The sequence below is a fragment of the Saccoglossus kowalevskii genome, chromosome 6 (assembly GCF_978046115.1).
Source record: "Saccoglossus kowalevskii chromosome 6, keSacKowa6.1, whole genome shotgun sequence".
NCBI lineage: Eukaryota > Metazoa > Hemichordata > Enteropneusta > Harrimaniidae > Saccoglossus > Saccoglossus kowalevskii.
Window position 1 is genome coordinate 180029 of NC_140646.1, and position 14586 is coordinate 194614.

The 14586-nt window shown below is 48.4% G+C and overlaps 1 protein-coding gene across 1 annotated transcript in view; it reads right to left on the reverse strand.

Moving 5' to 3' along the window:
• The window catches only part of LOC102802424 (BBSome complex member BBS4-like), a 70771-nt gene that overhangs the window by 14481 nt on the left and 41704 nt on the right, over positions 1 to 14586 (reverse strand). The window lies entirely within an intron of this gene.

The following is a 14586-nucleotide window of genomic DNA, read 5'->3' on the forward strand; positions in this document are numbered from 1 at the left end:
CTGTCAGCTGAGATAGCTCCGCTGTTAGCAATGCACATTACAACAAGCAGCCTGTCAGCTGAGATAGCTCCGCTGTTAGCAATGCACATTACAACAAGCAGCCTGTCAGCTGAGATAGCTCCGCTGTTAGCAATGTACATTACAACAAGCAGCCTGTCAGCTGAGATAGCTCCGCTGTTAGCAATGCACATTACAACAAGCAGCCTGTCGGCTGAAATAGCTCCACTGTTAGCAATGCACATTACAACAAGCAGCCTGTCAGCTGAGATAGCTCCGCTGTTAGCAATGCACATTACAACAAGCAGCCTGTCAGCTGAGATAGCTCCGCTGTTAGCAATGCACATTACAACAAGCAGCCTGTCAGCTGAGATAGCTCCGCTGTTAGCAATGCACATTACAACAAGCAGCCTGTCAGCTGAGATAGCTCCACTGTTAGCAATGCACATTACAACAAGCAGCCTGTCAGCTGAGATAGCTCCGCTGTTAGCAATGCACATTACAACAAGCAGCCTGTCGGCTGAGATAGCTCCACTGTTAGCAATGCACATTACAACAAGCAGCCTGTCAGCTGAGATAGCTCCGCTGTTAGCAATGCACATTACAACAAGAAGTCTGTCAGCAGAGATAGCTCCGCTGTTAGCAATGCACATTACAACTAGCAGCCTGTTGACTGAGATAGCTCCGCTGTTAGCAATGCACATTACAACAAGCAGCCTGTCAGCTGAGATAGCTCCGCTGTTAGCAATGCACATTTCAACAAGCAGCCTGTCAGCTGAGATAGCTCCGCTGTTAGCAATGCACATTACAACAAGCAGTCTGTCAGCTGAGATAGCTCCGCTGTTAGCAATGCACATTACAACAAGCAGTCTGTCAGCTGAGATAGCTCCGCTGTTAGCAATGCACATTACAACAAGCAGCCTGTCGGCTGAGATAGCTCCGCTGTTAGCAATGCACATTACAACAAGCAGCCTGTCAGCTGAGATAGCTCCACTGTTAGCAATGCACATTACAACAAGCAGTCTGTCAGCTGAGATAGCTCCGCTGTTAGCAATGCACATTACAACAAGCAGCCTGTCAGCTGAGATAGCTCCGCTGTTAGCAATGCACATTACAACAAGCAGCCTGTCGGCTGAGATAGCTCTGCTGTTAGCAATGCACATTATAACAAGCAGCCTGTCGGCTGAGATAGCTCCGCTGTTAGCAATGCACATTTCAACAAGCAGCCTGTCAGCTGAGATAGCTCCGCTGTTAGCAATGCACATTACAACAAGCAGCCTGTCAGCTGAGATAGCTCTGCTGTTAGCAATGCACATTTCAACAAGCAGCCGGTCAGCTGAGATAGCTCCGCTGTTAGCAATGCATATTATAACAAGCAGCCTGTCAGCTGAGATAGCTCCGCTGTTAGCAATGCACATTATAACAAGCAGCCTGTCAGCTGAGTTAGCTCCGCTGTTAGCAATGCACATTATAACAAGCAGCCTGTCAGCTGAGATAGCTCCGCTGTTAGCAATGCACATTACAACAAGCAGCCTGTCGGCTGAGATAGCTCCAATGTTAGCAATGCACATTACAACAAGCAGCCTACCAGCTGAGATAGCTCCGCTGTTAGCAATGCACATTACAACAAGCAGTCTGTCAGCTGAGATAGCTCCGCTGTTAGCAATGCACATTACAACAAGCAGTCTGTCAGCTGAGATAGCTCCGCTGTTAGCAATGCACATTACAACAAGCAGCCTGTCAGCTGAGATAGCTCTGCTGTTAGCAATGCACATTACAACAAGCAGCCTGTCAGCTGAGATAGCTCCGCTGTTAGCACTGCACATTACAAGCAGCCTGTCAGCTGAGATAGCTCCGCTGTTAGCAATGCACATTACAACAAGCAGCCTGTCAGCTGAGATAGCTCCGCTGTTAGCAATGCACATTACAACAAGCAGCCTGTCAGCTGAGATAGCTCCGCTGTTAGCAATGCACATTACAACAAGCAGCATGTCAGCTGAGATAGCTCCGCTGATAGCAATGCACATTACAACAAGCAGCCTGTCGGCTGAGATAGCTCCACTGTTAGCAATGCACATTACAACAAGCAGCCTGTCAGCTGAGATAGCTCCACTGTTAGCAATGCACATTACAACAAGCAGCCTGTCAGCAGAGATAGCTCCGCTGTTAGCAATGCACATTACAACAAGCAGCCTGTCAGCTGAGATAGCTCCGCTGTCAGCAATGCACATTACAACAAGCAGCCTGTCAGCTGAGATAGCTCCGCTGTTAGCAATGCACATTACAACAAGCAGCATGTCAGCTGAGATAGCTCCGCTGTTAGCAATGCACATTACAACAAGCAGCCTGTCGGCTGAGATAGCTCCACTGTTAGCAATGCACATTACAACAAGCAGCCTGTCAGCTGAGATAGCTCCGCTGTTAGCAATGCACATTACAACAAGCAGCCTGTCAGCTGAGATAGCTCCGCTGTTAGCAATGCACATTATAACAAACAGCCTGTCGGCTGAGATAGCTCCGCTGTTAGCAATGCACATTTCAACAAGCAGCCTGTCAGCTGAGATAGCTCCGCTGTTAGCAATGCACATTACAATAAGCAGCCTGTCGGCTGAGATAGCTCTGCTGTTAGCAATGCACATTACAACAAGCAGCCTGTCAGCTGAGATAGCTCCGCTGTTAGCAATGCACATTTCAACAAGCAGTCTGTCAGCTGAGATAGCTCCGCTGTTAGCAATGCACATTACAACAAGCAGCCTGTCGGCTGAGATAGCTCCGCTGTTAGCAATGCACATTTCAACAAGCAGTCTGTCAGCTGAGATAGCTCCGCTGTTAGCAATGCACCTTATAACAAGCAGCCTGTCGGCTGAGATAGCTCCGCTGTTAGCAATGCACATTTCAACAAGCAGCCTGTCAGCTGAGATAGCTCCGCAGTTAGCAATGCACATTACAACAAGCAGCCTGTCAGCTGAGATAGCTCCGCTGTTAGCAATGCACATTACAACAAGCAGCCTGTCAGCTGAGATAGCTTCGCTGTTAGCAATGCACATTACAACAAGCAGCCTGTCAGCTGAGATAGCTCCGCTGTTAGCAATGCACATTACAACAAGCAGCCTGTCAGCTGAGATAGCTCCGCTGTTAGCAATGCACATTTCAACAAGCAGCCTGTCAGCTGAGATAGCTCCGCTGTTAGCAATGCACATTACAACAAGCAGTCTGTCAGCTGAGATAGCTCCGCTGTTATCAATGCACATTACAACAAGCAGCCTGTCAGCTGAGATAGCTCCGCTGTTAGCAATGCACATTACAACAAGCAGTCTGTCAGCTGAGATAGCTCCGCTGTTAGCAATGCACATTACAACAAGCAGTCTGTCAGCTGAGATAGCTCCGCTGTTAGCAATGCACATTACAACAAGCAGCCTGTCAGCTGAGATAGCTCCGCTGTTAGCAATGCACATTACAACAAGCAGCCTGTCAGCTGAGATAGCTCCGCTGTTAGCAATGCACATTACAACAAGCAGCCTGTCAGCTGAGATAGCTCCGCTGTTAGCAATGCACATTACAAGCAGCCTGTCAGCTGAGATAGCTCCGCTGTTAGCAATGCACATTACAACAAGCAGCCTGTCAGCTGAGATAGCTCCGCTGTTAGCAATGCACATTACAACAAGCAGCCTGTCAGCTGAGATAGCTCCGCTGTTAGCAATGCACATTACAACAAGCAGCCTGTCAGCTGAGATAGCTCCGCTGTTAGCAATGCACATTATAACAAGCAGCCTGTCAGCTGAGATAGCTCCGCTGTTAGCAATGCACATTACAACAAGCAGCCTGTCAGCTGAGATAGCTCCGCTGTTAGCAATGCACATTACAACAAGCAGTCTGTCGGCTGAGATAGCTCCGCTGTTAGCAATGCACATTACAACAAGCAGCCTGTCAGCTGAGATAGCTCCGCTGTTAGCAATGCACATTACAACAAGCAGTCTGTCGGCTGAGATAGCTCCGCTGTTAGCAATGCACATTACAACAAGCAGTCTGTCGGCTGAGATAGCTCCGCTGTTAGCAATGCACATTACAACAAGCAGCCTGTCAGCTGAGATAGCTCCGCTGTTAGCAATGCACATTACAACAAGCAGCCTGTCAGCTGAGATAGCTCCGCTGTTAGCAATGCACATTACAACAAGCAGCCTGTCAGCTGAGATAGCTCCGCTGTTAGCAATGCACATTACAAGCAGCCTGTCAGCTGAGATAGCTCCGCTGTTAGCAATGCACATTACAACAAGCAGCCTGTCAGCTGAGATAGCTCCGCTGTTAGCAATGCACATTACAACAAGCAGCCTGTCAGCTGAGATAGCTCCGCTGTTAGCAATGCACATTACAAGCAGCCTGTCAGCTGAGATAGCTCCGCTGTTAGCAATGCACATTACAACAAGCAGCCTGTCAGCTGAGATAGCTCCGCTGTTAGCAATGCACATTACAACAAGCAGCCTGTCAGCTGAGATAGCTCCGCTGTTAGCAATGTACATTACAACAAGCAGCCTGTCAGCTGAGATAGCTCCGCTGTTAGCAATGCACATTACAACAAGCAGCCTGTCGGCTGAAATAGCTCCACTGTTAGCAATGCACATTACAACAAGCAGCCTGTCAGCTGAGATAGCTCCGCTGTTAGCAATGCACATTACAACAAGCAGCCTGTCAGCTGAGATAGCTCCGCTGTTAGCAATGCACATTACAACAAGCAGCCTGTCAGCTGAGATAGCTCCGCTGTTAGCAATGCACAATACAACAAGCAGCCTGTCAGCTGAGATAGCTCCACTGTTAGCAATGCACATTACAACAAGCAGCCTGTCAGCTGAGATAGCTCCGCTGTTAGCAATGCACATTACAACAAGCAGCCTGTCGGCTGAGATAGCTCCACTGTTAGCAATGCACATTACAACAAGCAGCCTGTCAGCTGAGATAGCTCCACTGTTAGCAATGCACATTACAACAAGCAGCCTGTCAGCTGAGATAGCTCCGCTGTTAGCAATGCACATTACAACAAGCAGCCTGTCGGCTGAGATAGCTCCACTGTTAGCAATGCACATTACAACAAGCAGCCTGTCAGCTGAGATAGCTCCGTTGTTAGCAATGCACATTACAACAAGAAGTCTGTCAGCAGAGATAGCTCCGCTGTTAGCAATGCACATTACAACAAGCAGCCTGTCAGCTGAGATAGCTCCGCTGTTAGCAATGCACATTTCAACAAGCAGCCTGTCAGCTGAGATAGCTCCGCTGTTAGCAATGCACATTACAACAAGCAGTCTGTCAGCTGAGATAGCTCCGCTGTTAGCAATGCACATTACAACAAGCAGTCTGTCAGCTGAGATAGCTCCGCTGTTAGCAATGCACATTACAACAAGCAGCCTGTCGGCTGAGATAGCTCCGCTGTTAGCAATGCACATTACAACAAGCAGCCTGTCAGCTGAGATAGCTCCACTGTTAGCAATGCACATTACAACAAGCAGTCTGTCAGCTGAGATAGCTCCGCTGTTAGCAATGCACATTACAACAAGCAGCCTGTCAGCTGAGATAGCTCCGCTGTTAGCAATGCACATTACAACAAGCAGCCTGTCGGCTGAGATAGCTCCGCTGTTAGCAATGCACATTATAACAAGCAGCCTGTCGGCTGAGATAGCTCCGCTGTTAGCAATGCACATTTCAACAAGCAGCCTGTCAGCTGAGATAGCTCCGCTGTTAGCAATGCACATTACAACAAGCAGCCTGTCAGCTGAGATAGCTCTGCTGTTAGCAATGCACATTTCAACAAGCAGCCGGTCAGCTGAGATAGCTCCGCTGTTAGCAATGCACATTTCAACAAGCAGTCTGTCAGCTGAGATAGCTCCGCTGTTAGCAATGCACATTACAACAAGCAGCCTGTCGGCTGAGATAGCTCCGCTGTTAGCAATGCACATTACAACAAGCAGCCTGTCAGCTGAGATAGCTCCGCTGTTAGCAATGCATATTATAACAAGCAGCCTGTCAGCTGAGATAGCTCCGCTGTTAGCAATGCATATTATAACAAGCAGCCTGACAGCTGAGATAGCTCCGCTGTTAGCAATGCACATTATAACAAGCAGCCTGTCAGCTGAGTTAGCTCCGCTGTTAGCAATGCACATTATAACAAGCAGCCTGTCAGCTGAGATAGCTCCGCTGTTAGCAATGCACATTACAACAAGCAGCCTGTCGGCTGAGATAGCTCCACTGTTAGCAATGCACATTACAACAAGCAGCCTACCAGCTGAGATAGCTCCGCTGTTAGCAATGCACATTACAACAAGCAGTCTGTCAGCTGAGATAGCTCCGCTGTTAGCAATGCACACTACAACAAGCAGTCTGTCAGCTGAGATAGCTCCGCTGTTAGCAATGCACATTACAACAAGCAGCCTGTCAGCTGAGATAGCTCTGCTGTTAGCAATGCACATTACAACAAGCAGCCTGTCAGCTGAGATAGCTCCGCTGTTAGCACTGCACATTACAAGCAGCCTGTCAGCTGAGATAGCTCCGCTGTTAGCAATGCACATTACAACAAGCAGCCTGTCAGCTGAGATAGCTCCGCTGTTAGCAATGCACATTACAACAAGCAGCCTGTCAGCTGAGATAGCTCCGCTGTTAGCAATGCACATTACAACAAGCAGCATGTCAGCTGAGATAGCTCCGCTGTTAGCAATGCACATTACAACAAGCAGCCTGTCGGCTGAGATAGCTCCACTGTTAGCAATGCACATTACAACAAGCAGCCTGTCAGCTGAGATAGCTCCACTGTTAGCAATGCACATTACAACAAGCAGCCTGTCAGCTGAGATAGCTCCGCTGTTAGCAATGCACATTACAACAAGCAGCCTGTCAGCTGAGATAGCTCCGCTGTCAGCAATGCACATTACAACAAGCAGCCTGTCAGCTGAGATAGCTCTGCTGTTAGCAATGCACATTACAACAAGCAGCATGTCAGCTGAGATAGCTCCGCTGTTAGCAATGCACATTACAACAAGCAGCCTGTCGGCTGAGATAGCTCCACTGTTAGCAATGCACATTACAACAAGCAGCCTGTCAGCTGAGATAGCTCCGCTGTTAGCAATGCACATTACAACAAGCAGCCTGTCAGCTGAGATAGCTCCGCTGTTAGCAATGCAGATTATAACAAACAGCCTGTCGGCTGAGATAGCTCCGCTGTTAGCAATGCACATTTCAACAAGCAGCCTGTCAGCTGAGATAGCTCCGCTGTTAGCAATGCACATTACAACAAGCAGCCTGTCGGCTGAGATAGCTCTGCTGTTAGCAATGCACATTACAACAAGCAGCCTGTCAGCTGAGATAGCTCCGCTGTTAGCAATGCACATTTCAACAAGCAGTCTGTCAGCTGAGATAGCTCCGCTGTTAGCAATGCACATTTCAACAAGCAGTCTGTCAGCTGAGATAGCTCCGCTGTTAGCAATGCACCTTATAACAAGCAGCCTGTCGGCTGAGATAGCTCCGCTGTTAGCAATGCACATTTCAACAAGCAGCCTGTCAGCTGAGATAGCTCCGCAGTTAGCAATGCACAATACAACAAGCAGCCTGTCAGCTGAGATAGCTCCGCTGTTAGCAATGCACATTACAACAAGCAGCCTGTCAGCTGAGATAGCTTCGCTGTTAGCAATGCACATTACAACAAGCAGCCTGTCAGCTGAGATAGCTCCGCTGTTAGCAATGCACATTACAACAAGCAGTCTGTCAGCTGAGATAGCTCCGCTGTTAGCAATGCACATTACAACAAGCAGCCTGTCAGCTGAGATAGCTCCGCTGTTAGCAATGCACATTAGAACAAGCAGTCTGTCAGCTGAGATAGCTCCGCTGTTAGCAATGCACATTACAACAAGCAGTCTGTCAGCTGAGATAGCTCCGCTGTTAGCAATGCACATTACAACAAGCAGCCTGTCAGCTGAGATAGCTCCGCTGTTAGCAATGCACATTACAACAAGCAGCCTGTCAGCTGAGATAGCTCCGCTGTTAGCAATGCACATTACAACAAGCAGCCTGTCAGCTGAGATAGCTCCGCTGTTAGCAATGCACATTACAAGCAGCCTGTCAGCTGAGATAGCTCCGCTGTTAGCAATGCACATTACAACAAGCAGCCTGTCAGCTGAGATAGCTCCGCTGTTAGCAATGCACATTACAACAAGCAGCCTGTCAGCTGAGATAGCTCCGCTGTTAGCAATGCACATTACAACAAGCAGCCTGTCAGCTGAGATAGCTCCGCTGTTAGCAATGCACATTATAACAAGCAGCCTGTCGGCTGAGATAGCTCCGCTGTTAGCAATGCACATTTCAACAAGCAGCCTGTCAGCTGAGATAGCTCCGCTGTTAGCAATGCACATTACAACAAGCAGCCTGTCAGCTGAGATAGCTCTGCTGTTAGCAATGCACATTACAACAAGCAGCCTGTCAGCTGAGATAGCTCCACTGTTAGCAATGCACATTACAACAAGCAGCTTGTCAGCTGAGATAGCTCCGCTGTTAGCAATGCACATTACAACAAGCAGCCTGTCAGCTGAGATAGCTCTGCTGTTAGCAATGCACATTACAACAAGCAGCCTGTCAGCTGAGATAGCTCCGCTGTTAGCAATGCACATTACAACAAGCAGCCTGTCAGCTGAGATAGCTCCGCTGTTAGCAATGCACATTACAACAAGCAGCCTGTCAGCTGAGATAGCTCCGCTGTTAGCAATGCACATTACAACAAGCAGCCTGTCGGCTGAGATAGCTCCACTGTTAGCAATGCACATTACAACAAGCAGCCTGTCAGCTGAGATAGCTCCGCTGTTAGCAATGCACATTACAACAAGCAGCCTGTCAGCTGAGATAGCTCCGCTGTTAGCAATGCACATTACAACAAGCAGCCTGTCAGCTGAGATAGCTCCGCTGTTAGCAATGCACATTACAACAAGCAGCCTGTCAGCTGAGATAGCTCCGCTGTTAGCAATGCACATTACAACAAGCAGCCTGTCAGCTGAGATAGCTCCGCTGTTAGCAATGCACATTACAACAAGCAGCCTGTCGGCTGAGATAGCTCCACTGTTAGCAATGCACATTACAACAAGCAGCCTGTCAGCTGAGATAGCTCCGCTGTTAGCAATGCACATTACAACAAGAAGTCTGTCAGCTGAGATAGCTCCGCTGTTAGCAATGCACATTACAACAAGCAGCCTGTTGACTGAGATAGCTCCGCTGTTAGCAATGCACATTACAACAAGCAGCCTGTCGGCTGAGATAGCTCCACTGTTAGCAATGCACATTACAACAAGCAGCCTGTCAGCTGAGATAGCTCCGCTGTTAGCAATGCACATTACAACAAGCAGCCTGTCAGCTGAGATAGCTCCGCTGTTAGCAATGCACATTACAACAAGCAGCCTGTCAGCTGAGATAGCTCCGCTGTTAGCAATGCACATTACAACAAGCAGTCAGTCGGCTGAGATAGCTCCGCTGTTAGCAATGCACATTACAACAAGCAGCCTGTCAGCTGAGATAGCTCCGCTGTTAGCAATGCACATTACAACAAGCAGTCTGTCGGCTGAGATAGCTCCGCTGTTAGCAATGCACATTACAACAAGCAGCCTGTCAGCTGAGATAGCTCCGCTGTTAGCAATGCACATTACAACAAGCAGCCTGTCAGCTGAGATAGCTCCGCTGTTAGCAATGCACATTACAACAAGCAGCCTGTCAGCTGAGATAGCTCCGCTGTTAGCAATGCACATTACAAGCAGCCTGTCAGCTGAGATAGCTCCGCTGTTAGCAATGCACATTACAACAAGCAGCCTGTCAGCTGAGATAGCTCCGCTGTTAGCAATGCACATTACAACAAGCAGCCTGTCAGCTGAGATAGCTCCGCTGTTAGCAATGTACATTACAACAAGCAGCTTGTCAGCTGAGATAGCTCCGCTGTTAGCAATGCACATTACAACAAGCAGCCTGTCGGCTGAAATAGCTCCACTGTTAGCAATGCACATTACAACAAGCAGCCTGTCAGCTGAGATAGCTCCGCTGTTAGCAATGCACATTACAACAAGCAGCCTGTCAGCTGAGATAGCTCCGCTGTTAGCAATGCACATTACAACAAGCAGCCTGTCAGCTGAGATAGCTCCGCTGTTAGCAATGCACATTACAACAAGCAGCCTGTCAGCTGAGATAGCTCCACTGTTAGCAATGCACATTACAACAAGCAGCCTGTCAGCTGAGATAGCTCCGCTGTTAGCAATGCACATTACAACAAGCAGCCTGTCGGCTGAGATAGCTCCACTGTTAGCAATGCACATTACAACAAGCAGCCTGTCAGCTGAGATAGCTCCGCTGTTAGCAATGCACATTACAACAAGAAGTCTGTCAGCAGAGATAGCTCCGCTGTTAGCAATGCACATTACAACTAGCAGCCTGTTGACTGCGATAGCTCCGCTGTTAGCAATGCACATTACAACAAGCAGCCTGTCGGCTGAGATAGCTCCACTGTTAGCAATGCACATTACAACAAGCAGCCTGTCAGCTGAGAGAGCTCCGCTGTTAGCAATGCACATTACAACAAGCAGCCTGTCAGCTGAGATAGCTCCGCTGTTAGCAATGCACATTACAACAAGCAGCCTGTCAGCTGAGATAGCTCCGCTGTTAGCAATGCACATTACAACAAGCAGTCTGTCGGCTGAGATAGCTCGCTGTTAGCAATGCACATTACAACAAGCAGCCTGTCAGCTGAGATAGCTCCGCTGTTAGCAATGCACATTACAACAAGCAGTCTGTCGGCTGAGATAGCTCCGCTGTTAGCAATGCACATTACAACAAGCAGCCTGTCAGCTGAGATAGCTCCGCTGTTAGCAATGCACATTACAACAAGCAGCCTGTCAGCTGAGATAGCTCCACTGTTAGCAATGCACATTACAACAAGCAGCCTGTCAGCTGAGATAGCTCCGCTGTTAGCAATGCAATTTACAACAAGCAGCCTGTCAGCTGAGATAGCTCTGCTGTTAGTAATGCACATTTCAACAAGCAGTCTGTCGGCTGAGATAGCTCCGCTGTTAGCAATGCACATTACAACAAGCAGCCTGTCAGCTGAGATAGCTCCACTGTTAGCAATGCACATTACAACAAGCAGCCTGTCAGCTGAGATAGCTCCGCTGTTAGCAATGCACATTACAACAAGCAGCCTGTCGGCTGAGATAGCTCCGCTGTTAGCAATGCACATTACAACAAGCAGCCTGTCGGCTGAGATAGCTCCGCTGTTAGCAATGCACATTACAACAAGCAGCCTGTCAGCTGAGATAGCTCCGCTGTTAGCAATGCACATTACAACAAGCAGCCTGTCAGCAGAGATAGCTCCGCTGTTAGCAATGCACATTACAACAAGCAGCCTGTCAGCTGAGATAGCTCCGCTGTTAGCAATGCACATTACAACAAGCAGCCTGTCAGCTGAGATAGCTCCGCTGTTAGCAATGCACATTACAACAAGCAGCCTGTCAGCTGAGATAGCTCCGCTGTTAGCAATGCACATTACAACAAGCAGCCTGTCAGCTGAGATAGCTCCGCTGTTAGCAATGCACATTACAACAAGCAGCCTGACAGCTGAGATAGCTCCGCTGTAAGCAATGCACATTACAACAAGCAGTCTGTCAGCTGAGATAGCTCCGCTGTTAGCAATGCACATTACAACAAGCAGCCTATCGGCTGAGATAGCTCCACTGTTAGCAATGCACATTACAACAAGCAGCCTGTCAGCTGAGATAGCTCCGCTGTTAGCAATGCACATTACAACAAGCAGCCTGTCAGCTGAGATAGCTCCGCTGTTAGCAATGCACATTACAACAAGCAGCCTGTCAGCTGAGATAGCTCCGCTGTTAGCAATGCACATTACAACAAGCAGCCTGACAGCTGAAATAGCTCCGCTGTTAGCAATGCACATTACAACAAGCAGTCTGTCAGCTGAGATAGCTCCGCTGTTAGCAATGCACATTACAACAAGCAGCCTATCGGCTGAGATAGCTCCACTGTTAGCAATGCACATTACAACAAGCAGCCTGTCAGCTGAGATAGCTCCGCTGTTAGCAATGCACATTACAACAAGCAGCCTGTCGGCTGAGATAGCTCCACTGTTAGCAATGCACATTACAACAAGCAGCCTGTCGGCTGAGATAGCTCCGCTGTTAGCAATGCACATTACAACAAGCAGCCTGTCAGCTGAGATAGCTCCTCTGTTAGCAATGCACATTACAACAAGCAGCCTGTCAGCTGAGATAGCTCCGCTGTTAGCAATGCACATTACAACAAGCAGCCTGTCAGCTGAGATAGCTCCGCTGTTAGCAATGCACATTACAACAAGCAGCCTGTCAGCTGAGATAGCACCGCTGTTAGCAATGCACATTACAACAAGCAGCCTGTCAGCTGAGATAGCTCCGCTGTTAGCAATGCACATTACAACAAGCAGCCTGTCAGCTGAGATAGCTCCGCTGTTAGCAATGCACATTACAACAAGCAGCCTGTCAGCTGAGATAGCTCCGCTGTTAGCAATGCACATTACAACAAGCAGCCTGTCGGCTGAGATAGCTCCACTGTTAGCAATGCACATTACAACAAGCAGCCTGTCAGCTGAGATAGCTCCACTGTTAGCAATGCACATTACAACAAGCAGCCTGTCAGCTGAGATAGCTCCGCTGTTAGCAATGCACATTACAACAAGCAGCCTGTCAGCTGAGATAGCTCCGCTGTTAGCAATGCACATTACAACAAGCAGCCTGTCGGCTGAGATAGCTCCGCTGTTAGCAATGCACATTTCAACAAGCAGTCTGTCGGCTGAGATAGCTCCGCTGTTAGCAATGCACATTAGAACAAGCAGCCTGTCAGCTGAGATAGCTCCGCTGTTAGCAATGCACATTACAACAAGCAGCCTGTCAGCTGAGATAGCTCCGCTGTTAGCAATGCACATTACAACAAGCAGTCTGTCGGCTGAGATAGCTCCGCTGTTAGCAATGCACATTACAACAAGCAGCCTGTCAGCTGAGATAGCTCCGCTGTTAGCAATGCACATTACAACAAGCAGTCTGTCGGCTGAGATAGCTCCGCTGTTAGCAATGCACATTACAACAAGCAGCCTGTCAGCTGAGATAGCTCCGCTGTTAGCAATGCACATTACAACAAGCAGTCTGTCGGCTGAGATAGCTCCGCTGTTAGCAATGCACATTACAACAAGCAGCCTGTCAGCTGAGATAGCTCCACTGTTAGCAATGCACATTACAACAAGCAGCCTGACAGCTGAGATAGCTCCGCTGTTAGCAATGCACATTACAACAAGCAGCCTGTCAGCTGAGATAGCTCCGCTGTTAGCAATGCACATTACAACAAGCAGTCTGTCGGCTGAGATAGCTCCACTGTTAGCAATGCACATTAGAACAAGCAGCCTGTCAGCTGAGATAGCTCCGCTGTTAGCAATGCACATTACAACAAGCAGCCTGTCGGCTGAGATAGCACCGCTGTTAGCAATGCACATTACAACAAGCAGCCTGTCAGCTGAGATAGCTCCGCTGTTAGCAATGCACATTACAACAAGCAGCCTGTCAGCTGAGATAGCTCCGCTGTTAGCAATGCACATTACAACAAGCAGCCTGTCAGCTGAGATAGCTCCGCTGTTAGCAATGCACATTACAACAAGCATCCTGTCAGCTGAGATAGCTCCGCTGTTAGCAATGCACATTACAACAAGCAGTCTGTCGGCTGAGATAGCTCCGCTGTTAGCAATGCACATTACAACAAGCAGCCTGTCAGCTGAGATAGCTCCGCTGTTAGCAATGCACATTACAACAAGCATCCTGTCAGCTGAGATAGCTCCGCTGTTAGCAATGCACATTACAACAAGCAGTCTGTCGGCTGAGATAGCTCCGCTGTTAGCAATGCACATTACAACAAGCAGCCTGTCAGCTGAGATAGCTCCGCTGTTAGCAATGCACATTACAACAAGCATCCTGTCAGCTGAGATAGCTCCGCTGTTAGCAATGCACATTACAACAAGCAGCCTGTCAGCTGAGATAGCTCCGCTGTTAGCAATGCACATTACAACAAGCAGCCTGTCAGCTGAGATAGCTCCGCTGTTAGCAATGCACATTACAACAAGCAGCCTGTCAGCTGAGATAGCTCCGCTGTTAGCAATGCACATTACAACAAGCATCCTGTCAGCTGAGATAGCTCCGCTGTTAGCAATGCACATTACAACAAGCAGTCTGTCGGCTGAGATAGCTCCGCTGTTAGCAATGCACATTACAACAAGCAGCCTGTCAGCTGAGATAGCTCCACTGTTAGCAATGCACATTACAACAAGCAGCCTGTCAGCTGAGATAGCTCCACTGTTAGCAATGTACATTACAACAAGCAGCCTGTCAGCTGAGATAGCTCCGCTGTTAGCAATGCACATTTCAACAAGCAGCCTGTCAGCTGAGATAGCTCCGCTGTTAGCAATGCACATTTCAATTAAGGCCAGACTTTTTTTTATTCCTTGTTTCTTGAGTTTATATAGGGCAATTTTTTTGAGGAGGGTGAGAAAAAATAAAA